Source organism: Strix uralensis, chromosome 9 (genome assembly GCF_047716275.1).
Source record: "Strix uralensis isolate ZFMK-TIS-50842 chromosome 9, bStrUra1, whole genome shotgun sequence".
Lineage (NCBI taxonomy): Eukaryota > Metazoa > Chordata > Aves > Strigiformes > Strigidae > Strix > Strix uralensis.
This window is the reverse complement of record NC_133980.1, coordinates 9,936,647-9,962,240: the sequence shown is the minus strand read 5'-3', so window position 1 is coordinate 9,962,240 and position 25,594 is coordinate 9,936,647. Positions and strand designations below refer to the sequence as shown.

The window sequence follows — 25,594 nt, the reverse complement described above, 5'->3', positions numbered from 1 at the left end:
TGTTGAACTGCACAGCTGCTCTGTACTCACTAGATTTCTTGGTGAGGTACATGCAAGATACTTACCATGGAGATAAGCAAATAGAGAAAAAATTATTCACAAGTACTTGCTTGAATACAAAGAAAACCAAATTTTAATCTCTTTATAACCCTTTTGCATTCATTTTTGCTAAGCTTTAGAGTCCTATGATTACTAGAGAACATTTTTGTAAGTGAATTTTAAGTTTAAATACTTGAGTGTTCAATGAAAGTATGAGTAGAATATTATAAAACTCGTAATTCATGATGTCTTGTGGAATTACATAAGTTAAAAAGGAAATTAATACCATCTGCCATGTAATTACTCAGCATCAGCAAGTGACGGATTTTGGTTGGACCAGGAATAATTTTAGTATGGACACACATAATCATTACAGAATGTTTCAAAAAAATAAGAGTTTGTGAAATTCATTATCTCCCCACTAAGTCAATATATTTATTATATAGTAAAAACATATATACCCTGTATGCACTCTTAAATATGGAACATAGTTGCCCAGTTCACAAAATCATAGTTCATTAACAAGTTCATAGAAACTAATGTCAGCTGATCATGCTTTAAGAAAAGAAAATGTCAAAGAAAAACAGATATAAGAAAAAAGAAACGGTACCAAAGAAGATTTAGACAATCCACAGATAAATCCAGTTTAGTCTTTATATTAAGAGTCTGGCCTGTTTATTGTCTAATTTAGTTGCTCAATCTTTGCAACTGAAGTTTCTTTTCAATGCCTTTTGATATCTACTTAATGAGAAAAATATTTTTATTTTGCCTATCTGCCTTGTGATCTGAAAAGATGTGCCCTCAAACACAGATTTGTGCAACAAGTGATGCTGAAAACTGAACTGATTCCATCACAAGCAAATTATTAGTTTTCTGACTGTGGAACCAAAACGTCACTTAATCTGATGGCAAATAATGTGCATTTCTCCAGCAATTCCTACTTTGACTAATCAGTCAGTCTGATGGATGTTTAGCACTTACCTTAATGCAGATTTTTGCTTTAGCTAACATTTGTAGAAACAGAATCAATTACAAACTGGAGATTACTGGCCTGATGGGCTTTCATACTATTGCAGTTGACCGTGCAATTGGGTTTCTAAGTGACAGACACCACAGGAGAGTCTCAGCTTGGCAAAATCCTCCTTACTTTTCCACTTATCTAACTTGCTCTTCATTCAGCACTTTCATTTCCCACCCTTTGTCTTGTTTTTTGAGCCATCTGAGCAGAGTGCATGCATGCTCATGTGCTTTGCTCTTTCCTGATGAAGAAATACCTGCATCTGGGTGCCTTCAGCACAGCAGGGCATCACCTGCTGGCACAGCCACCGGGACAATTACAACATTACCTTCACAAGCAGTGAATGTTCAAATGTGGAAGCTGAACAGAGGGTTGTTGGTCAACACAAAAAAAAAATGCCTAGCCACACTCGAGAACATAGTAGAAATCTTCACAATTAATGCTTTTAATTATCATGATCCACAGCAAAAGCCCATTGTTGCAGTTAAACATTTTTAAAGACACAAATGGTTCCTACTTTTCCTACTTCAATGGGTTCTCATTGCTCCCCCCACCCCACCCAATCTCCAGTATGCAGCATATATTTACTAGCAATTATTATAGCTCTGTTTTTACTTGTTCCTTTCCTAGAAAAACAGTTGTACAATTAGGAGTCTTCCCCACCTGCATTAGAAACACTGGTGCTTAAAATCAAACCTATAACTACTGTTCCCCAGCAGAGGTGGGGAAGGCCCAGCACTTTGCAGAATCAAGCCCAGCAATAAAGGTAATATGAATTTAACTGGTTCCAAAAGGTCTCATCCATAGACTAAATGAATATCTTTAGGGGAGAAATCCTATTAAAATTTAAGCAGGTAGATGGCATAGGAAAGTAGGAGGGTTGGGTTTGGGTTTTTTTTTTTTTTTTTTCAATTAGCTAACTGTCTCTAGCCTGGAGCTAGAGTCTCAGATGTTTTTACAACACAGTGATACTCCAGTTCACATCTGTCAGCTGGAATATTTACAGCTTCGTAATTATTAAAATTGACTGAACTCCAGAGCTGCAAACTGAATGGCTTGGATGGGGCAGTCTGGCAGAAGGTACAGAAATAAGATACTTGCATCCAGTCAGGGTCTAAGTTAGCTTTGGAAAACTAAAGAGCAACAGAAACCGGGTTTCCCACAATTTGCATCTTGTTTGTGATTGTCTCATCTATAACCATTTCTGAGGCTGAGCCACATAATTTCTTCCCTCCCCTCCCGCCATGGTTTCTTTACTATTAGAAGCGAACTGACATTACAGATTTTTCACCATCCCTGATTAGGAGACTTCCAGAGTCTCTCTGCCCTACTTGTAGTCTGCTGTCACAAATCTTGTAGAAACTTGTAGCTTTTTACAAGTTGGTGAGCTTTGGCTGAAGTCAGCCAAAAGCATCAGAATCTGTTGAAAGGAGAGACGGACAGACAATCCTCACCTGGGTCTCAACTGCATAGAGCTTCACTAGAAAACCAACCTGTGAGTCAACGCAGCATTGATGAAGCCAAACCAGCATTAACAGAAAGTGATTCCTTCCAGCTAAGCACCTAAAAGCAGTGGGATGAATCATCCCCAGGAGGGGAGCACCACTGACCCCAGCAGGAGCACAGAGCAGATCCCAAGGGTTTAGACAGGTGAATTTAAGACATGGTGAAGCCAAGATCTCACCCACTACACTGGGATAAGCTTCACTGAAGACTTGCATAAAAACCAGAATTTTAGGAATAGAAAATTTTGGAAACGTTTTTCTCTACCTCCAAGAGAGAATTATCTAACTCACTGGCATCTTCTGTTTTAATAACATCAGCATCTCCTCTTGGACCAGACCTCCTACTGAAATGATGTGTGGCAGAGTTGAGAAAAAAAATACAACTGTTTTCCACCAGTTCCTTTCATGGCAGATTTTCCCAGTGCATCACCAGTTCTTTGACACACACCTACTGGTAGGTCTGGGGTTACAACATGTCATGGTGGTGGGAAGAACTCATATATAGGGGCCATGCCATGATGGCAGACACCGTTCTTCATGCAGAAGATTCTGTAAGTGATATTTGCATTGAAAAATGTTTACCCTTTGTGTGATCCTCCCCAGGAACAACACAGATGTGGGTTCGGTTTTTTTAAGACACACTTGGGTAAGTGCAAACACATCTCTTTTGTAATCAGCCTGGGCTGACCCTGTTTAGCCTGAGGTCAACGACCAGTGGCATCTGACCTGCTGAAGTTAATGCGGCAGAACAATAGGAGAGGGTTGGCAAGGCCTTATCCTATTACCTTTTTGATACCAAATTAATTGTTTTTCTCCCTCTCAATGATTCTCTGACCTTTCAGCTATATGTGTTGCTGGCACAGAGTGATGGATTAAATTTAAGCAAGTACATTTCTTGACATTGTCTCACAGATTTAGAAGTTATTTAGGTCTTCCTTTCAGTACTAAGAGGTTTAAGAATGTGCTTATGATTGCAACTCCATTTGATAGTTAAAGAAGACTGCAAATATTAATTAGCTCAGGAGTATCAGACACAAGAAAACCAAAGGAAAGATCACAGCACTTATTACCAAAAAAGACCCACAAGTGATGTAGAGATAGAGATGCCCTATAAACCATAGGTAGGCAACTCTAGATGTCTGGTACCTTAACTAGTAGTGCTTTATTAATTGGCAAACCCAAAAACATTACCCATAGAATAAATTTAATTAGTTGGACTGATATTTTTCAGATGAAGAGATCACCCATGATGCTTCATTGGATGAGGAGAGCTGGCATGGAATAGCTATTGATCCCTATCACAGCTTTGATTTGATTAAGTTTTCATTTCCTAGTTGTGGGACCACTTCACAAGATGGAATAAACTGAGATGACATGGTGGGGACTAACACCATGTTAAAAAAAAGTGAAATAAATCAGTTCATGTTTTCTCCTGCTATGCATCCATTAAGGCAAGGATTTCTGGAAACCTTAATTATGAATCTAAAGCTCAAAACATTAAAATTTGCCTGTAGGTGACTGTAAAACATCAAGGTACTAGGCCCAGATGCATGTTCTTCGCTTGGTTCAGCTCTCTGTAGGCAGAGCAGCCTTCCCTGCTCCTCACATCTCAAAGTACACAACTGCAAAATACAAGTGTCATGTTCTGTCAGGTTATAACAGCCACAGGAGTAAAAATAGTTTTCCTTCAGACAATACTTTTCACCTGTGTTAGCTGGTAAGGGCCAAATCAGCAGCCAGATACAACTTGGATCAGTTCCTCTGACTTCATCTGAACTGTAGAAATGGATGTGAATCCGGGGCTGCCCCATTTATGAGTTTCAAGTGTTTTGGAAAATAATGGAACATGGCTCCCACTCTTCTTCAGATTTCCCATCTCTTCCCCGCCCCCCCCCCCCCAAAAAAAAAAAAAAAAAAAGAGATTGGGAAGTTCAGTTCCCATTAAGCAGTGGGAATTTAGTACCCAGTTCCCTTGAACCTCTGCACAGTCCAGCTATTATCTAGCTGAATTAGCACTGTAATGTTAAGCATATGCTTAACTATTTGCAAGATCATAGCCAAAACTTATTTATTGAAGATATTTTTCAAATAAACATGAAAGAGTATTTTCTTTAATTGGTGGAATATATCATCTTCTAGGTGGTATCTCGAGATTAAAAAAAGCCAACTTTTGACTGGGTATGTCACCAGGAGAATTACATATTTAGTCACTCTTACCTCTGAAAAACGTATGAATTAAGCTGTTACAACAAATGTAATTATTCCTATTTAAGCAATATTAGATCACAAGAACAGGATCAATAGAGAGAAAGTGTTACAACAGTAGTACCACTGGATAACTTCACTTGTTCAACACAGTTTAAATATTCTCTTAATTCATACTCCAAACTTCAAATATGGATTATTAAAAGCATATATATTAGCAAGATGAAGAGCAAAGGATTTCCCATGACAGCTCTGCCCAAAAGTGACAAAAAAAACTGCCTTAGGGAGAAATTGTGAGGGAGGTAGTAAAAGGCTAATCTTGTTATAATAATTTATGGTTTATGAAAAAAATTCACAGTCTAAGCTTCCTTCAGTTTTTCCAAAACATCATCCATACCTGCATTTAAATACTTCTCTTCAGTAAGAACAGAAACCGTAACGTCTGTTTCCAGGATAAAAATACACTTGATTTAAGCCAAAGCAGAATTTCACAGGAATACATTCAGAAAGTTCAGAATTGGACTAATTTGATGTTCATAACTGATGATGGCAAGCAGAATTTCACAAAGATGAACGTGATCATCTTCACACTTGGATGCCTTTCTAGCTATTGAATAACTACATGGACATACTTTTGGCTTCCACTGAATTTAGTGCAACAGGGACAAGCCCCATTCAATTATCCTGAAATATTGTAACTGTAAATAATTTGGAGGTCATGGAAAACAGATAAAACCAAATCACTGCTAGAACAAAAACATACAAAAACACATATCATGACCCTCCCAGGGCAAAGTTATTAGAGCAACTAGATCAATAACAGACAAGTCAGAATACCAATTTCAACTGCATTATTCATTTTGGAGAGTGATAATGCTGGCTTAAGCTTAAAAAAAAAAAAAAAAAGAAGATTGTTGCCAAAAGCTTCCAGAAAAGGGCAGTCTTCAATACTTATATAATGCAATTGTCTGTATTGCTGAATTAGAATGTTAAGGCTTTGGTTTACATATTTAATGGGCAAGTAATGTATGGAGAAAAAAAAACAAACAGGAAAAAATTATTCCCCCGAGAATATTAATTGAGAAACTGCAGTTAACTCAAAAAAAAAAATTACAAGCCAAAGATTTGCAAGAAGATGCCAAAAGTTGTAGGAAATATGACAGGAGAGATGACACCTCTATCCGCTCCCATCAATGTTTGAGAACATCAAGCACAAAGTCTTTGAGCTCAGTGCAATTTCATTTCTGGTGTAAAAAAATACATGCTTTAAAAACCTGATGCATTTCAGCTAATTCCCCACAAGCTATTGATTTGGGTCTAGGTATGGTACAAGTGGTCAACATGTGACTAAACTCATGCAAGTCTTCTCTTAAATAGGTTGAGGAATTAATATGTAATGCAGGTGAAAGGAATAATTTTATCCTCCATAAATAATGAGGTGAACAAGACCAAATTGGACTTGGGAAGCAATTATCAGGAACTTTAGACTAAAGGAGACAACCGCAGTCTACTTTTAGTAAAACCTGGTAAGAATTGGGAAGGGTGGTGGTTGTTGTTAAAGCCCTTACAGAGTATTTCTGAAATAAAAAGGCAAAGATTGTACTCAAAGGGAGAGTAACTGCATGTATGTGATGCACAGACTAAAAATAACTACCTTATGACTTACAAAACATCCTATATGAATTCTATATTTATTTCTCATTTTTAAAAAACAGAACAGGAAACTTGCTGGTAAAATTACTCAAAAAAATTGACATCACCATTGCCACTGTCCCAAGTACATGATTGCTGAGACCATCAAGGAACTTAATAAGTGTAACAGCTGACAGCTATAAATATCAACAGCCTAAAGAGAGACAGTCACATACTGTAAAGTGTATTTCTCTTCAGGGTCTATGACCACACCCACTAGATTTCTATGACGTTTTTGTTTCAGACTCCAGGAAAGCAAGGCTTCACATTACCATAGCGGTCAATTGGTCAGCCACAAATCAGCCCAGCAGGGCAGTAGAAGCAACCACAAATTCGCACAGAAAGGACCATAACATTCACTCTTCTTTCTATGGCAAAGTGATGCAATTTTTTGGCACTCAGTAAAACCACCACGGGTAACATTACTTTCCTTTTTCAAAGAGTAAAGCTAAGGGGAAAAAATGTAGTTACCAAGAAAAGGAAAAGCTTGTGCTAATTACACTTCTCCCTTGAGCATGGCACTGCATGGACCTGGGGCAGAAGAGCTCATGCAGCACAGCTGGTTGGAGAAGTCTTTGGGAAATTGGTCTGAGTGCACCTGACCGAGAGGCACACACAGGCATCTGTGTAAGCAGTGCCTTTGGCAAAGCAGGGGTAAGCTTCACAAAGTGATTATTATTATGGTATAAAGCAACTAGAAAAGCAAAAGAAAACTTTGCTGATATTACCATGAGCCATTATTCTCTTAGTGGGTGCTCTTCTGTCAGATCAGCATCAGTTATTATTGCTAAAACAAGATCAGGCTCACAAAGTCCTGAGCAGGAAGACTTTTCCAGGCTCCCCTTGCCTGCTGGGTGACATGGGACAAGGCACTGCACCCCCCCCGCCATGCCTCAGCATCTCCACCTGTAAGGAGGGTGAAACACTGCCACCTCCTCTACCAGTGGATCTCTTGAACATCTCAAAAATGGAAGGGAAAGAGAAGTGTTATTACTCAAACTGAGCACAAGTTTGGTGAAAATATTGCTTTTTCCAGTTCCATTTTCAAACAGCCATATCTGGTTAGTTCTGTTCATCCATCACTTCGCCAGTGCAATAAAAATCATGCAAAATCTTCTGTTGGAGATTTTGGTTAAACATGTGATTTCATCGCCATCTTTCACACACTTACATGCTGCCATCAACTTGAGAGCACACTAGACTCTGGGAGAGGCTGCACAGGCGGCCCCATGAACCGTCCCAAACTCCATCCTTCATCTCACCCAGTCCCTCTTCCTGCTGACTTGCTCAGCGCCATTTTATTAAGATTGCAGCTCATCAAGCATTCAACAGCACAGCTCCTCGCACACTTCAAAATAAGTCAGCACATCGGTGCTACCCTGCCTCCCTTGCCCTCAGCTTTCAATTAAATTTAGAATTGACTTTAAAGGTACAACCTGAATGTATGTGGTTCAAAATGACCTTGTTACACCTTTCCTTACCTTCCTGAGCAGGGCTCTTGTACTCCAGCTCAGGGTTTAAAACCTAGAAACATGAATTTGCTCTAAGCTCCTGTGGCAAACTACAAGTCTCAAGCTGTTTAAAGTCTTTAAAGGTACGTCCAAAGTTAAAGTGTGCTCTGCAGAGAAAGATCTGGGAACCCAGGTCTGGCAGCTTCCAACAAGATATTTAAAACCTTCCTGCAAGTTAAATATTTTTTCTAGTTTATTTCCTGAACTCTTAGCAGAGTAATAACTACATTTTGCTATAGCATCACATTAGTCATTATTAAAGTCATTACAGAAACTAACAAGTTCCACACAGATGAAGAGTGAAAAGCTGTTTGTACACAGCACTTACTTTGACTCTTTTTCTTTAGTTTCTTCCTTGTTGCTGGAAAAGAAAGACAACTACATTTGATATGATCCTGACTAAAAAAGAAAGTATGAGTAGGATGGAACGTGATTAAATTAATTACACACTTTAAGTGTCCCCAAACACAGCTCTAAAACACTAAAAGATGTTTGTGGCAATTGCCCTAACTGTACCTGGCCTAAAGACAACAGATAACCTTTAAATATTCACTCAGCTACCACCATCTTTAACAAGTGAACCCCAAGACTAAAGCTCTGACTCTCACAAGTGAACACTGCAGATCAGAGCAGTGCTCTCCTGGTCGGTCACCAAGAAACATCATCCCTCCCCATCCTCCATTGGGAAGCATTTTTAGATGAGGTGGGAGAGCTTGCAGAGGACTCGCAGGGTCGTGAGGCTGCCCAATCCCCAGCTCATGAGCAATACAAAAAAGCACTTATATGGGACAGCCAGAAAAATAAGTTTTCTTCACCCACCCCACCACACAAATCCCCTTTGGAGGCAGAAACAGGACTCTGCTCTCTGATCGTTAGTTTCCCACATTCCCAATGTCTCCACCAATGTGCTCCAGCCCTTGCTGCTGGGAAAGGACACAGCCTAGGAGAGACCTGCACTGGTGCTCCCAGTGCTGCGCACCCATTGCACATCCATGCTGAGCCCCATACCCCAGCTCAGAGCAGGAACACCAGGTGCTCTCAGCAATCTCACAGGCATTTAGGGTGGTCTTTAAAAACCCCATTCCTGCAGTTACAAATACTTCTGAGCTACAAATAAATAAAGGACATGTCTCCCATCCCAGGCAGAAAAGCTGGAAAACATTCCCTAACTGCATAAACCAGTAGACAAACAAGCCAAGGGTTATTAACATTTTCTCTGTATAACCCAGGATTTTTGATGGGCAACATCACCATCTCTTACCATACACCTTTCCAGTACTTAGCATTAAGAGGCTTCACCGTCTACAGATGGACCAGACTACAGGTCCCTACATTACTCCTCATTTTCACAAAATTACAAAGTTAACTTATTCTTCATATTAGTTTTCAGAATATCCCTAGGACTCCTAAAACCACTCACCATTTCAGTGCTAACACAGGCTGCTGTTATACTTCTCTGTACTCAGCAAGATGCAGTGTGGTGGTTAAGAAGATACTTATTATCAAAGCAACAAACTTTGTTTTATTCTACTTACAGTTATGTCACAGCACTGCTATCCCACATGAAGAATACATGTTTTCTGAGCACAGAATTAATTTTGTAGTCATTTGAAATTAAGTGCATTAATTATTTTCAACTTCAGCATGAGCTTATACATTAAACTCAGTTGTTTCAAGAAAAACACTACCAGATTTAAGCACATTTACAGGTTATGCACACAGTACAACAACATTAAACAAACAAACCACCTCCCACAGAACAGAAGTTACTGTATACCCATCCTTCTCCTAGAGCAAAGATTGATTTTTTTTTCCTGTTCTCCAGAAAAACAACAACATACCTTATAAATTATAAGAAAAAACATACAAATAGCAATAAAAGTAAAAAGCCTTACCTGGAGAGGAAACAGCAACTGTTAGGCACCAACCAGACCCACACTGAGGGACTGCAAGCAAACAGGTGGCATGAATTTTCTACTAATAAAAGCCACAGGTAGGTCCTATTGAGCTAGGTTAAGTAGGGTCTTCACTGCAGAAAAGGTTTCCTATTTGCAGCCTTAGCTGATGCACCAGACAGTGAGGCCCAACATTTAACACCATAAGAACAAAATCTTACCACCTGTGCTCAAGGTATTACCACTCATAATTAGAGGTTGTAAGAGGACCATGTCCTGCATTGGCCAGTGAATTGCAGTAATCTTAAATTCATTTTGTATATGGGCAATCTCAGTGCTATGAGACACAGCCTGAGTGGCTCCAGCTCTGATAACGTCAGAAGTCATGTCCCCAGCTAGCTGATGCTGCACCTTCATTGGGAGCTGCTACTACTTGAGATGAAGGGCAGCCCCAAATGCTGCAGTTCAAGCACCCCATATTTGTGAAAAGTAGATTTAGATGAAGAAATATGGTCAAGAATGGTCAGAGCATGAGCACATGTTTCAGCACTCACCCCACCTGAGAGTGACCTCCTTAAATGCAGCGGACTGAAGAAAGTCAAGACTGCAGACGTTGGTCCATGTAGTCAATGGTATTATACAAATACTGAGAAGCTGAGACTACCCATCAAAATCTCCTGCTACAGAACAGCTCTGTCTTTGTATAAAGTTAAAAAAATAAAGGTCAGTAGGCAAGGCTTGATAAAAATGGAGGTGTGAGACACAAACCTCTTTCTATACAGCAAATGTCTCTGTCTGGTACCCACTGCCCTTGTGCTTCACCTGAAGTAGCTGGATTGCTCAAACTTCAGGACAGCTGCACTGAACTGACAGAGTTTAAACCAACAGGATATGGCTAAGATATATACTAGCAGCACCATGGCAATTTTCCTCAGCTGGTAACCGTAAGGCAGGGCTTGTTGGGTTTCCAGACCCACAGAGGAGGATGTGCAGGTGATCCAGTTGCTGATCAAGGCCAAAAAAGATCTCCTGATAGCCACAGACAGGCTGCCCATTTCTAAGACTTTGTTTCTAGAAAAAAAAGTGGTGTGGTGGTTGGTTTTTTTTTTCAACAGCATCAGGTGCTTATATAAACTTCTGATAAAAAATTCAAGATGCATTTGGGCCACATTAAATGCACATTGCCTATTCTGCAAGGATTTCAGGCTATATTTTTATTCCACCAGTCTAAAAGTTAAAACTTATAGAGAACAGCATAATAAAGCATCTTGGACCTGAGAGCTCTGCCAAGTGTAACATCAAATCTCCCAGAGTGAGGTTAGATAAAGCACTAGATACGCGGCAAATTCTTGATTGAAATAAAACACCAAACATTTCTCCTTGGCTGGCAACAGGTGAATTCACAGGATGGGTTTCCTTATTCACAGAAGTTTCTTTTATAGCAAATTCACGGGTTTCCCTGCCTCCCAAGAAAACTCCATCTTGCAATATGTTTAAAATGTTATCAGCTTGGAAAAAAATAACACTGTTTTAAACTGATGGGAAAGGAGCCCGCTGGCTCTAAAGTTACCATCCCTAAGTCGGGCGCTCAGTGCTGTTTGGAGCCTTTGTTCGGGGTAAATCAGCCGTCGAAAATCAGCCCTCCAGCTCACTGCCTGTGCTGCGGCGGGATGACCAGGAGGGTTTCCTGAAGCCTGGTTTGGGCGCTAATTACCTGTTCAAACACCTTGTAAATACCTGTCAGAGGAGGGAGAGCTCACCTCCCACCTGCAGGGTGGCTGGTTGGGGCTGGGGCAGCCGGACTTCACAGGGGTCCCCCCACACTCACCCTGTGCTCCCCACAGCCAGGCCACCACAGTCACCACTGCAAAAAAAATGTTTACAGCAAGGACAGGAGTCATTTCTTCCCCACAGGGACATAGTCTTTGTCTTTTCTTCTTCCTTTCTTCCTTTCCAAGCTGATGATGATTTCATGCGCATGGCAGATAACGTCCAAAAGGTGTTTTACAGACCCTAAAGCTGAAGGTGGGGGAAACTGCCAGCAAATCCCAGTCTATATTAGCACCTCTTTCAAAGCACAAAAGTCCACAGGTTGTTTTTACTGAGGACTCGTATTCACCACGATGGTTAAAATCTACCAGTCCTAAACCTAATCAGCCTGAATAGCGTGCGGAAGATGAGCATGACTCCAGGGCACTGCGGAGACACTGAAAAGGGAATTTATTTCCCAAACAAACATTCAAGAAATTAATGAATTTATTGATCTTGAACAGGCCTTTGTTCCTCTTTCTTACACCCTCAAAAAATAATATAGAGATCCTTTGAAAAAGATTAACGAAAAAAGTTTTATGATAATCATTGGGAGTTTTTACTGGCACAGCAGGGAAGGTCATGGGGGTTGTGTGAGTGCCTGTGCATCAGCCAACATGCAGGGTGGCTTGGCTGTGCTGTGCTCCTCACCTGGACATTGAAATAAGCTGCCCATGGGCTCTTTCCTGGGAAAAAGGTTTATTTTTTTCATCAAAACAGCACCCAGAGCTGTGGGCGCAGATGCGCGGGAGGCCTTTGCCGGCAGCACCCCCTCCCTGCCTGGGAGCGGAGGTGAGTTCAGTCTGTATGTGGCACTGTGGTATAAGTGACCACTGTTGTGAAGCAAGGAGGAGGGAAAAAAAAAAGGGGGGGGAAGAAGAAAAAAAAAAAAAAAAAAAGAAAAGCTTAAAATTTTGCAAGAGAAAACAATCCTCCTGCGGACAGCGGTAAATAAAATAACAGCAGTGGGGTGATTTGCAACCATGTAACGGGCTTTTGTCTAGGCCTATTTCTCTCTGCCTTGAGGGTTTCTGTGTTCCCTCTCTGCAGGATCCCAATGTTTCGCCCTCCGGCTACAAAGGCTGAGGGCTGCAGCCCCTCCCCCGGCTGCTCACCCCCAATCTGCCCATGCTGCGCCTCCCCTCCAGCAGCCTGAAGGGCTCCGGTGGGGTGCAGGGCACTGCAATTTAGGATTTCTGTAGTACTGGTTGAATTTTCCAGAGTGCTGGTCTAGGACTTGCCAGGTTTAAAAATAGCTTTTACTCATCTTTTTAACTCTTTTTTCCCCTGAGTTTACATTAAGTCCGTTGGGCATTTTGTTCCCTGTAGGAAAGTTAGAGGTATTTATAAGTCTAATTAGAGGCATTTATAAGAGTGATTAGTGTGAAGCATCAGCTGCTGGCGGCTTTCTCTGTGTGTCTGTGTGTCTGTGTGTGTGTGTGTGTTCACACATGGATGCAACACTACAGTTTACAATTTGTTCCTGTGCCTGAAAGCTGTGAAATGCCCTTAATCCCCCCGGCGCTGATGGCAGCAGCGGGCACTGGCTGGCTCCGTGCGGAGACTCAGCACCGCACAGGATCGCAGCCCTGGGTAGTGGCTGTGGGTTTGCACTGGTTGTGCCTCCGTATCTTCATGCAGTGCTGTAGGAGCAAGTGGCTGAGGAAAAAAAAAAAATAAATAAAAGGAATAAAAAGGATATATTTGCTGAAAGCTGCTGTTTGACTCCTAGGGACAGAGACTAACATGCCCCCCATTCCTGCCAGCCCATGGGCTGCCTTGCAATCTCTCATCTCACAGATGCAATGGGTATTTCTCTCTCTTTTTGCTGCTGTGCATTAACTGCATCCTCACCCTCCATGGATGTGTTTTTGAAACACGTCCCTTGAGAAGAGGCTCCCACAGGATCTGCTTTGGGGAGCAAAACGAGCTGAAAGCAAACTCAAACAGCAGTGTGAGTTGTGGGGCTGGGTGAGCGACTGTCCCGGAGCGAGGGAAGCTCTGGGACCAGACATGCCACAGCCACACCACTGAACATCCATCCCCCCGTGCTTTTGCAGAGCTGTGCTCAGTCCCGGGTTACCAAGCTGTGTCCCTGTCGGTGGTGCAAGGCCTACCCTGCGTTCATGGCTGCTTCTCTCGGTCCTGTTCGCCTGCGTGGTGCCGCAGGGAGATGGCTGGCAGCAGGGAGGTGGCTGGTGTGGCAGAGGGTGTTTCTCAAACAGCCAGCCTGCGAACCTCCATGCTGCCAGCCTCGAGTCACGCTGATGGGCAGAACCTGCCGTAAGCATGAGGCAGCCCCACAGGTTGCTCCGGAGCTGGTGAGCACCCACCAAGCACCTCAGCCCACTGCAAAGAGCAACCCAGGAACCTTGGCCCAACCACCAGCCTCAGCACTGGGCTCCCATGCTGGCACGAGCAAAACCACATCTGAGAAGATGTTGAGCGTGTGTAAGTACTCACAGGCACAAGACCTCAGCACTGTCCATCTCTTAGGCCTACTGGGACAAGTTCTTGTGCCCTTGTGTCTCCCTTAAACCAGTGACAACCCCACAGGTGCCTGCTGCCAGCCGGGAGAACTGGAGCAGGGCTGGCTGCCTGCAGAAACACCTCAAGTCACAGTTGCTTAAAACATCTTGAGGCAACTCCTACAAGTTCAGGTCCTCCTCGACCAGGGATTTATTTTTTCTAGTCATCATATAAACAGAATTAAAAGGTCAGTGCTGCCCCCACACGCTTACAAAAGCTTTTGGCTGGAATGGCTTGAGAAAGATAGGGAGATATGGAGGGAATACTTTAATAATATATTAGTTCTGCATAACTGTGGTCTGTTTCCCTGTCACAAAACAAACAAAGAAAAAACTTTCCTTGATTTCTGCTTAAAAAAACTTAAGAGAAAAATATTCACAGATTTGCCCACATCGATTTCACAGTTGTGTTTAAAGCAATTTCTGCAAAACCAGTTTGTAGTACAGTTACACTGGTGCTTAGGGATGGTTTAGCTTGATTTTTTATTTTAGGGAGACATTGATAACTTGATGGTCCCCTCAAAATCAACTACAAAACAATCTTCTTTTCACATAGCCCACCTGTGTCTAGCCCATGTAGCCTGTATAATGCACATGGTGATTTTTCTGAGGGCAGACTTTTCCTTGCTTTTTAATTTTTTTCTCTGTCCATGTCTGCACAGCCACAGAAAGGCTCATGGAAACTGAAAGTTGAAACACAAAGCAGAGGAGTTACAACGAACTCACTTTACTCCAAGTAGTACCAAGTGACCATGTGAAGTGATGTACAAAAAACCAAGCTATTTTTCTCGCTAATCTTTTCAGCATCAGGGATGTTAAGGTATCCTTCCTGGTAGGGGGTGAGACTCAGATGTCATGCTGAAGAATGATGTGTATGTCCCTTTAAAAACTTTGAACAGAAACTAGTTTAAATTTGAATCTAAAAAGAAAAAGTAAGCTGGTTTCAACCTGGAACTGGCTAAGATGTTTCATGCAACATCTACGTCAGGAAAAGAATAGTTTCTTTTAAATCTAAATGTTGCTTTTGATCATTTGCAGTTGCAAAAGGTTAAAACACTGCTTTATTTTCTTAGCACAGACTGCTCATTTCACTCCAGAATTACAGCAGCAAGAGCCAAACCCTGCAATGGGGTAGAGACGATGCTTGGGAATCTCCTTTATTTCTGGCTCAGTTTGGCCCTGTGCACCAAAATCACGCCCCACAGCTGATAAACTTGTTTCACGAAAGCAATGTTTGCCCTAGACACCACCCCCACCTCCCCATCCCCCCCATGCAGGTAAGACAGTGCAAGCAGGACATGGGCTGGTGCAGGCCACCACTGCCCACCCAATCTCAGTGACAGTGAGGGGTTTCACCAGCTCCAGTCTGCCCAAACAGTCCGGAGGGTGCCCCTGGGGTCCCCATGGGGCTTCAGCAGGTGGCAGCCTCAGCGGGTCTCCGCTGCTCTAACCCCTCACCGAGCCAAGTCTGCGGGCCAAGCGGGCAGAAAGCCATCCCCTTGTTCTGTCGAAGGGAGGTCGGGATGGGAAGGTGATGCGAGGGAAGATGGAGGGCAGGATGGAAGGTGCCATGAGGGATGAGGGCACAGGGAGGTGCAGGCAGTAGGGTATTGCAGAAAACCCCCATTACATCAAGTTGGGCTCCCATGAAAGCTCAGCCTAGGCAGAAGGAAGAAGCAAAGCTTCACCTTGACCTCTAACATTGACCATGTCATTTGCTGGGCCCAGTTTTTGTCCATGTACAAAATCCCCTTACAGGGTCACAGTATAGCAGTGTATGAAGTACCAGCCAGGTTTCCTCTTTGCACAGGAAAAACTAAGTTTCATCTTTCAGGAGGATTTTTTTTTTTCCATACAAGAGGGTTCAGCTTTCAAATGAAGCTTGTAAAACTTTCTTTGTCCAATTCTCTGTACATATTTTTTTGCAGCCCACGAAGGAAACTTTGCCACAATAAATTTCATTCAGTCTTCATTTCAGTCTTTGCTGGAGACTCATTTGAATGCATCCCTTAAACAAACTACTCTTCTTGCCCAGGCTTCTTTCAGCTTTACATGTCTTGAATATACAATCTACCAACTGGGACACAGGTAGCTGAGGGCTTTAGCAGAAAAAAATTAAATCAAAATCCAAATCATCAAACTCAGAGAGTACCAAGACCAGTAGTGGGGCTGTAGAAGAGATTGACTTGTAGGAACAATAGAACTTTTGATCCCACTTTCTTTAATTAGCCTCGTAACATGGGATCGGGTACCAAAATCACAACTAGAAATATATAAATGTCATAAAAACACACAAAAGCTAATACAAAAATATTTTAATGTTATCTGATCGGAAATTCCATTTTTAGGAACATAACAATTACAAATGGCACCATTACTTTGTAAACATCTTCCCTCAAATCCTTTGAAATGTCAATGCAGATTTTAAATACAGTTTCACGAAGAAAACAATGTAGAAAAAGAACAAATAGCTACAACACATTTGAGAAAAGTCCTGAAACTAATTTTAAAAGGACATGAACTTATGATAAAAATACTTGTGGAAGAATGGCATGTTTGGTTTCTTTAACAATCCTGAAATTTTCCTAGCAGGAAAGCTGCATGGGCACTCTCTGTACCATCCCTCATTAATTTCATTTATTAGGTTGTTTGCCATTAGGTAATAGATGTGAAGTATAAACAGCCAGTGGGAGTTCTGAAAAAGGTATATTAAATATCAGAAGGAAAATGAGCAAGATTATATAAAATGGAGCCTGATCCTGCTAACCCTTGCTCCTCCGAGCAATCCTCTTTCTTTTCTACTTACTGTACAGTGTAAGAGCTTCAGGATTAAGTCAGATCTTGAAACTGTAATTCCATTTATTTGGAGAGGCAAACGTGCCTTTTGCTCAACATAAACGTTTTCATTTAAAAGGAGGTTGTCAAGTCTGAAAGCGTATTAAATTCATGTTTAGAAGAAACTTCGTGCACAGTTTCACACAGGCCAGGGGGCTGTGCAGAGCTGTAGGGATGGGGTGGATCTTGGCAACTCCAGCACCCAGACCAGCCCCAGAGCTGCTCTCCCCAGCCCCGGTCACCATGTGTCCAGCAGCAGACAAGCAAACACCCACTGCGCTCACGCGCCTGGATGCACATGATGGATGTGGATGCAACACTGCCAGAGACCCTTCGGATGTTCAACACCTGCAGGAACTCCAGGGGCTCCTGCTGACGTGCTGCACCCCAAGAGCCCAGCTGGCCCCAGTGCAACCCCTTCGCCACCAAAGTTGCTTCTGCTCCAAGTCAGCAGTGGGAAAAATGCTCCTGGAATTTCAATAGCGCATCCTCAACTGTCACAAGGCTGGTGGGGTGCTGACAGCGCTGCAACACGTTACGCTTGCTTGGGATGGGAAAGAGCAGCTCATGAAATAAGCAGCAGGCACCACACAAAACCAGTCTGCCATACACTTAAAGTTTATGTTAAGTCATCCATCACTGAAACTTCCACTTGAAAACAGGCATGCCAGCAACAGTCCATGCATGCACACATGTATGTGCACACAGATCCACACAGAGTTTGCTGTTTAATTTTATACAGGTTTTGTTTCCTCTTGAGTTATCTCCTGTAGACAGAAAAGACAGAACAGAATGTAATTTACTGTTCACAACAGTTTTCATACACAAGTTACCAGCGAAAAGAAATCATAGCAACCTGTAGCCCCTTTTTCACCTGTATTAGTAAACAGCTGATTCTGAACATACTTTTTTTGCTTTGCTTTTTGCAAGCCTCAGGTCTGAGTTTTGTTACATTTTTAAAATTGCATCAGAAATGTAATTTCTCTGCAAGAAAAAGCCAAATCATCCTTTAAGAGTCATTCTTAATTAAATAGCATCGTATATAGTTCCCTGCAAAGGACTAAAAATATCCTGCTTTGATTAGCCTTTTTTTTTACATTTCATCCAGCTCAGGAGTACTGCAAAATAAGTCAGCAGTTGTCAGCCTTTCACAAATAATATACTTTCTAAAAGAAGAGTTTTTTTAATAGTTTGGATTCAGCTAATGGATGAATATCATTGATTCATATATCCTTTTTTTAAAGAAAACTGGGTTGAGCCATTAAATAAGCCAAAATAAGTCATTTTTTATCCCCAAATTAGTTAACTGCTTTTCTTAAGAGAGCACTGAGGCATATTTTGCCTCAGTTCAATATGAACCAATTAATTTCCCCCAATTTCAGTTGGTTAGATATGAAAATCTCAGGATTTACTCAGCTTTTTTCAGTGTCTTAAGTGTAAGAATAGAGTTGGGTTACTCATCTTTACCTCTGTCAAAGAACAGTTAGAATATAGACCTTCTAGCAGAACACTATGAAAATATAAAAGCAGTAACGGATTCCCAGGAAATTCAGAAAACATCCTTTTCTAATGATTCAAGGTATTTTTGTGGAGGCATATTATTTACTATTTTTAGCTTTTCCCACTGTCTAGCTTGTCTAATTGCTCCTTGTGTGAGTGCTCTGGCCCGGGGGTTATTTTGCAGCTCTAATTGCAAAGGGAAGGATTACATGGCTTTGCTGGTGCTAGAGGTGGGGCTCAAACCCTCAGAAAAAACTCCCTCCCCTGATTTCATACCTACCCAGCACATTCACTCAATTTGCTGGTCTCATCTATAACTTCAAATGTTTTGCTGACAACATGATCACAGGTAGGTAACTGCTGTATGTTGCCTACTATCTGGGGAGCAGGTCCATCCAAAAAGTGCTCTGCTCTTGATAATAGCCATGTGATATATAACATTATTTCACGTGAAATGCACAAAGACCAGTGTTCTCTGCTACAGACCCATCTGCTTATACAGTAAAAGTACACAGTGATTACCAGAGATGTTACCTTTGTCATTTTCGTTGAGAAGTCATGGACAGATTCCCATAAAGTCCACCTCGTTGCAACTCTAGCTGGACATCCTGGAAAGAAGCAAGTAGTAGTGACATCAGGCTCCATGTTCGAAATGGGCACTGACCACAGAATTTTGATTATAAATGTACCTACCCACCTACCTACCCACCTACCCATCTATCTAAGTTTGGGAAATCAAAATGCCAGATTACTTTGACTTTGTAAATCACCAAAATGCCACAATTGGAACTCATAGTGCCAGACTACCTAAACTTCTCTACCTAAACTTTAAGAAGACGAGAAAACAATTTTGAATCATAGAATCATAGAATACCAGGTTGGAAGGGACCTCAAGGATCATCTGGTCCAAACTTTCCTGGTCAAAGCACGGTCTAGACAAGGTGGCCCAGTCCCCTGTCCAGCTGAATCTTAGAAGTGTCCAATGTTGGGGAATCCACCCCTTCCCTGGGGAGATTATTCCAGTGGTTGATTGCTCTCATTGTGAAAAATTTTCCTCTTGTGTCCAATTGGAATCTCCCCAGGAATAACTTGTACCCATCACCCCTTGTCTTTTCCATGGGGCTCATTGTAAAAAGGGAGTCTTCATCTTCTTTGTAGCCACCCTTTAAACACTGGAACATAGTGATAAGGTCTCCCTTAAGCCTTCTTTTCTCGAGGCTGAACAAACCCAGGCTTTCCTCATATGGCAGGCTTCCCAGTCCTCTGATCACCTTTGTGGCCGTTTTATGCCCAGATTTAGTTAACACCATTTTGTGGATATACACAAGGGCTCTTTGGAACATTTTTACCTCAAACCACTGGGTAACTTTACCAAGCAGCAGCCTGGCAGAAGCACCTCTCATTTCAGAGCTTAAGGCTCTGACAACTCACAGCATAGCTCCCCAAGAGGTCAGGGGAGGAGAAAGAAAGATAGATCTCCTGCAGAAAAGTGGAAAAACTCAAATCTGAGACCTTGCCTTGTCTACAAAAACAGTACTTGCAGTTTGGCCCAAGCCTGAATTTGTCATTTAAATAGCCCTTGTCTATACAAATGTTAGGAGACAGTCCAAGCACCGTCACAGCCTGGCACATCACTGTGAAAAAGCAGTCACTGTCATCTCCTGCAAGGAGCAGCAGTCCTCCAGAGCAGCATCTATCTGAAAATAATTTTGTTTTCTTGTGCAATACAAACTTTAGCACAAAGGTCTGGTCTATGGGAGCAGTTGTACAACACGCAATAATCTGAATTCCTGGTCTGAAATGTTCTGCAGGCAGTTGAAGGGTCCAAGGCTGAGATCGTAAAGCACCAATGTAATAACAGCTATGTGATTATTAGGAACTACTGATGTCTCAACACATGCAACATCTTACATTATACTTCGCAGACACCATTTAAATTCACAGGCCTATAAGCAGTTTCAGTGAGGAAATATTATACTCACATAAACATTTACAGGAACGTGTGAAAAAATGGTAGAAATTAAGACAAATTATTTTTCACCTATTACTGATTTGAGGTTTGTTTGGGGTTTTGTCTCTTGGGCGATACAAGTTTCTAAATATTCCACCAGGCTCTAAATCAGTAACAACATTTGGGATGCTCTGTTCCTCCTGCATGCCTCAGATACACATGGGTTTGCTCTGTGTCTTGTGCTTGCTCTGCAGCCCATGTGATGTTTTGTTTACTCACTGCACAAGCAGATATGTGCAACAGCCATTCCCTGGCAGAACGACTTGACTCTGAGTCCACCGCTTTCTTATGCTGGAGTCTGCAAACATTGGGCAGCCAATGTGTTCCCCTCCTCCCTGTTCAACTACCCTCTGTGTTTTGGGTTCAAAGTGAAACTATCCCCAGACTCAGGGACCTCAAGAGAGCAGGACTCGGGAAACGCAGGGAGAGACATCGAGGGCACGAGCGTATTATCAGAAAGAATTTGAGTGCTCCCAGCAGCCCAGCAGCAAATTAGAAAGTTTTGGCTCCCAAGAATGAGTTGTGTTGTTTGTTCCTGCATACTGCAGCTGCTCGTCCCTCTCCCTCCCCACCCCCCTCCTTTGGGTGGTTTATTACACACAAGCTACTAATGAATGGGAGCCGCTGTTTTACAGTACACCACACTTACAGGACTTATCTCTAGGCCTACCACAGATTTGACTGATCAACAGCAGGGCACCACCATCATAATTCTTCCTAGAAACAGGAGGATAAAAAGGGGTTTGTTGGAGGTTGGCTGTGTCTGCAGAGAATCCTGCCTGCAGGGCCTGCTGATGCCATCGCTAGCTGCTATGGTCTTTGGCCTAATAAGGTACAGAAACAAAGATTGTTCACTTGTTCAAGAATACTAAAGTACCCAAGTGACGGAAAGTGGAGGCAGCAGGGCACACATCCAAGTGGGATTAAGGCCACAAGTGCAACGTTACAGGGCTGACTGGGTGGCAGAGGGAATATCTGCCTCTAAAAAAAAAATACAGTTCAAACATAATTTATAACATGTCACTCACAGTCAGAGGTGGCTGTCATTAAGAGTTAAATGTTGCACTGTGTTCAACTTATTCTGATAAGAATTCTCTAAGCTGCTTATGTGTTATCATAACTCATGAGTAACCAGAGCGTAGGCATGGGGCCGGGGGGCAGTCTCTCTGGGACAGGATGGGACCCAGGCTGGGAGGCAAAAACACAGGAGCAGAGCTGGACTGCTGGTACCTCAGCGTAGTGTGCCCACGGTCTACTCACTCCAAGGACTCTGCAGTGAGTTTTAGAGCCTGCCAAGCCCATAATACTTGTCAAGGTCCAAACTCTACTTGGACAGATGCACCTTTTTTTACTTTTATGCACTTCTCCCAGCTAGGGAGCCAGGCAGTAACACCGAGATGGTCTAAAACGGTGCAGTCAACCTCTGTTCAACTGGACCCAAGAAACAGCCAGAGAAGGTCTGAGTACAGTAAGGCTGTCTATGGAGGATGAATTCACCATAGCTGGGCAGCTTAAGCATTGGCATTGAAGGAGGAAAAAGTGACCAATGTTGTAGCCAAATAAAAAGCCCTTAAGTTAATATTGCTCACTGGAGATGGGACTGGGAACCCAACAGAAGAGCAGGGAAGCAGCTCCCTTGGGGACAATATTAAATGCTGCTGACTGGCTTGGCAGTTTTGAAGCAATAGGATTGTTTTCTCTGGCTTAGGGAAACCCAGCAACAGACCCCACTGAAGTTCAAGGAGCTAGATCAGGCCAAATCCCACTAAACTTTACAGGCTTATTAAGGAAATCTTTCCCCACAATTTTCCCCCTACCTCATTTTGGGTGTAAAGGGAAAAACCTGTGTGAAATAAGAGGAATTAACAGTCATAGCGGCCTGTCCATTTTCATAGGTCTTTCAATAGCAAGACAGTTCACAGTGCAAATATCTGCTGTAATTCCCGGTAAGGAGCATTTCTCCGGTGCAACTTGTTCAGAAAGCAGCAGTTTGTTTACTCCCTGGCTTGGGCTGCCTGGATCACATTACACCTGCTGGTGCTGCTGGTAACGTGGGAGGTTGGTTTTAAACTGGCACTGTTGCTTTTATAAAGCCTTTAATGTCACAGGCTTTGGCTATGCTTGAGATCTCACCCATCAAGCCAAGGCTTAAGGGAGTTTGGACTGAGACATCCCAGTCCCCCATTCCCCCGTCACTCAAGTCAACAACCACAGCTTTGCTGCGGTAGGTGTGGGAGAAATGTTTCAGTACCTGCTCTCCATGACAGAACAGCCACCCCCACCTTTACACAGTTACTGATATAACCTTTTTCTGGCCTTTCCAACTGTGTTTCTTAGTTACGCTCTTACACTGGGGTCTTGCAGTGTATCTGTCCCCGAGTGCCCTGCCAGGCACCAGAGGATGAGCCACAAATGTGAAGGTACAGGGAGTCATGAAGGACACAGCATTCACTATCAGGCCTGAGAAGGCAGTGAGTAGTCTCTGCATGGCTTTGCCCTGGGTGCAAACAAGAGAGAGGGCATTGGAGTACCAGTGATGGAAGGTCTTCAACAGTTTCCATGCCCTCAAAGCATGGTTCCCCAGCCTGTTCTTGCTGCCTCTCCATAGCTTTCAAACCTACTCCAGTCAAGGGAGAAAGAACTCCTGAACACCACCCCTGCCTGAACACTGTCCCTGCTTCCCTGAAGCATCATTTCGTTATGTTATCTGTGCCTGGCCTGGCTAAGAACCAAGGGTCTCCAATTTGTCCACACTACTTCAGAAACACTCTAGAAAGTTTCCAGTTTTCTGGGTACCGAGCTGAAATGCAGACATCTTACTGGTTACCGCAGCGTTGTTTTCAGACGGGTTTGAAAGCTGACGGGTTAATCACAGCAAGTTCTTGGTATCCAGAAGTGGCTGCTTTGTGTATGCCCACAGGACGCTGCAGGACACTGCGGGCAGGGCTGTGGAGGCTACAGGGGCTGCACGCTCTCTGTGCAGACAATGACGTGATGCCGAAGCGCATTTCTGTCTCTGGCCTCAGCATCTCTCTCTGGGGTGTTTCAGGCTCTCCAGCCGTTGATAACCGCAAACCGCTGTCCTCGCAGAGACAGTTCACTGTAGCCACCTCTCTCCACGGAGAACCGAGATGAGGTGGGAGCTGCATGCACCCATCCTCCCACCCAGCCACAGCAGCATCTGGAGCACACCTCCACGTGGGAGGTGAACACACGGAAACCTGTTTGTGTGCGTGTGTCCCCACAGCGGGATGCATTTGCCTTTTGTGCAGCCTTAAAAGGGTGCATGTTTAAATACATTTGTCTGGATGCAAGTTACAGTAAACAATCACATTTTAGCAAATAAAAGTTAAAAATAGATGTAACTGATCTGTGAAGACATGTTTTACCCAGCTCTGACTTCTGTTGGATACCTGAGTAGAGGCAGATAGTAGATTAACTAATTAACTATGCGGCTGCAGAGACCATAAGGGCTTGCAGAGGAACAATTAGTCCAGAATATGCATTTTATAAAATTGAACCTTTTATAAAACTTACAATACAGCTAGTGACAAAGATTTCTTCAAGTAAGTATTTCCCTCTGATCTTTGTCACATGGGTTTTGTAGCATCTTGTCAGTATGTGAGAACATGAAAACATGAAAGACGATTTTTCAGCAAAAATGAAACTCACAGGTTTATCTTCACCATCTGTATGGAGTGTAAACAGAGAGAAAAAACAAATAAATACTGAAAAATACATTTGTTTTAAATATATGTGAACAAAGAGTTTGACACATTTGCAGTATGTAATACTGGTTTTAAAACATGATTTTAACCACCTGACACATTCAGTCAAATACAGAAAACTCTCCAGGTTGTATTTGCATTCTGGAAGAGCAGTTACAAAAGAAAGTGTAAGTGCAGCAAATCATTCTGAAAATAAACTGATTTAAACAGAGAATGAGTTCTTCCTGAATGGTTGCAGCACGACTGACTTTGTAGTATTACTTGAAAAAGCTGCAAGTATCTTATTTTTCCCCATAAAAGAGACCCACTTTGGGAAGGACAGACCGACAGTTTGGTCTACGCTCCAAGAAACCATGAGAAGAAAACACTTCTAAGAGCACAACATTTTCAGTTAGGCCTCTTTTTTCTCCAATATTCAGTGAAATTCCTAACGCAGTTCATAGTCTTTATTTAAAAAAAAAAAAAAAAAAAGCAATAAATGATGGAAGAAAACCAAATCCATTTTCCAGGCAGTGACACTGCCACTTTAACAGTTTCCCACTGTACTTGGGGTTAGTTGCCAGAGAAGCCTTGTTCAGCCTATTTGGGGGCCCCATGAAATGCTGCAAGCGTTACTGAAATGAGCACTTGTCTTTTGTTGTGCTGCATGCTAGCACCATACAGTGCTGAGCTGATAAATCCACTTTTTCTAACACAAGCATTTTTCAAACAAAACTACCATGAGACTGATGAGTAATGCCAGCTTGCCAAAAAAAAAAAAAAAAAACAAACACCACACCCCCCACAACCGCTGCTGACACTGACAGCTGTTAAATTCACATATTCACAAAATGAGATGGGTTACATAACTGGAAACTACAAGAGCAACTCACCGGTGAGAGGAACTGCTAAGCAAGGCGTAACGGCGGCTCAGGAAGGAATAGATCACACATTTCGATGTGAGCTGGCCCACTAATGACCATGATAAAGCTGGGCACTGCCTGGAGCACATAAAGGTTACCGGGCACTCGAGACCGTTCATCATCAGGCTGTTTGTAGTTTGTTCAGGGTTGGTTTTTTTTTTTTCAGCAAAGCGCGAATGCTTGTGGAAAAAAGTACATCAGCGCTGCTATGTATGTTAAATTACAAGGGTAATTTAAAAGCCCAGATGTCGCTACATGCAAGGCCTGAAGCCAAAGCCTGACTCTAAAAGGCTGATCGGCAAATCTTCAGCAGCCAGAAGACAGCAGTGGAGAAGGTGGAGAGTGTTAGGTAGAGTCAGGTTTGACAAAATCTAGGTAGCTTTTAATTTGCATCAAATCTTTCAGACATATAAAAG

The 25,594-nt window shown here is 42.5% G+C and overlaps 1 long non-coding RNA gene across 2 annotated transcripts in view; it reads right to left on the bottom strand.

Annotated features, from left to right (window-relative positions):
• Positions 1-16,502: 16,502 nt before the first annotated feature.
• LOC141947442 (uncharacterized) overlaps positions 16,503-25,594 on the bottom strand; it is a 49,326-nt gene continuing 40,234 nt past the window's right edge. For both annotated transcript variants that reach the window (XR_012630119.1, XR_012630120.1), the window contains exons 4-6: positions 24,086-24,237; positions 19,072-19,145; positions 16,503-17,804 (exon numbers count right to left, since the gene is read on the bottom strand). This is a non-coding gene — a long non-coding RNA (uncharacterized LOC141947442). The remainder of the gene's footprint in view (positions 17,805-19,071; positions 19,146-24,085; positions 24,238-25,594) is intronic.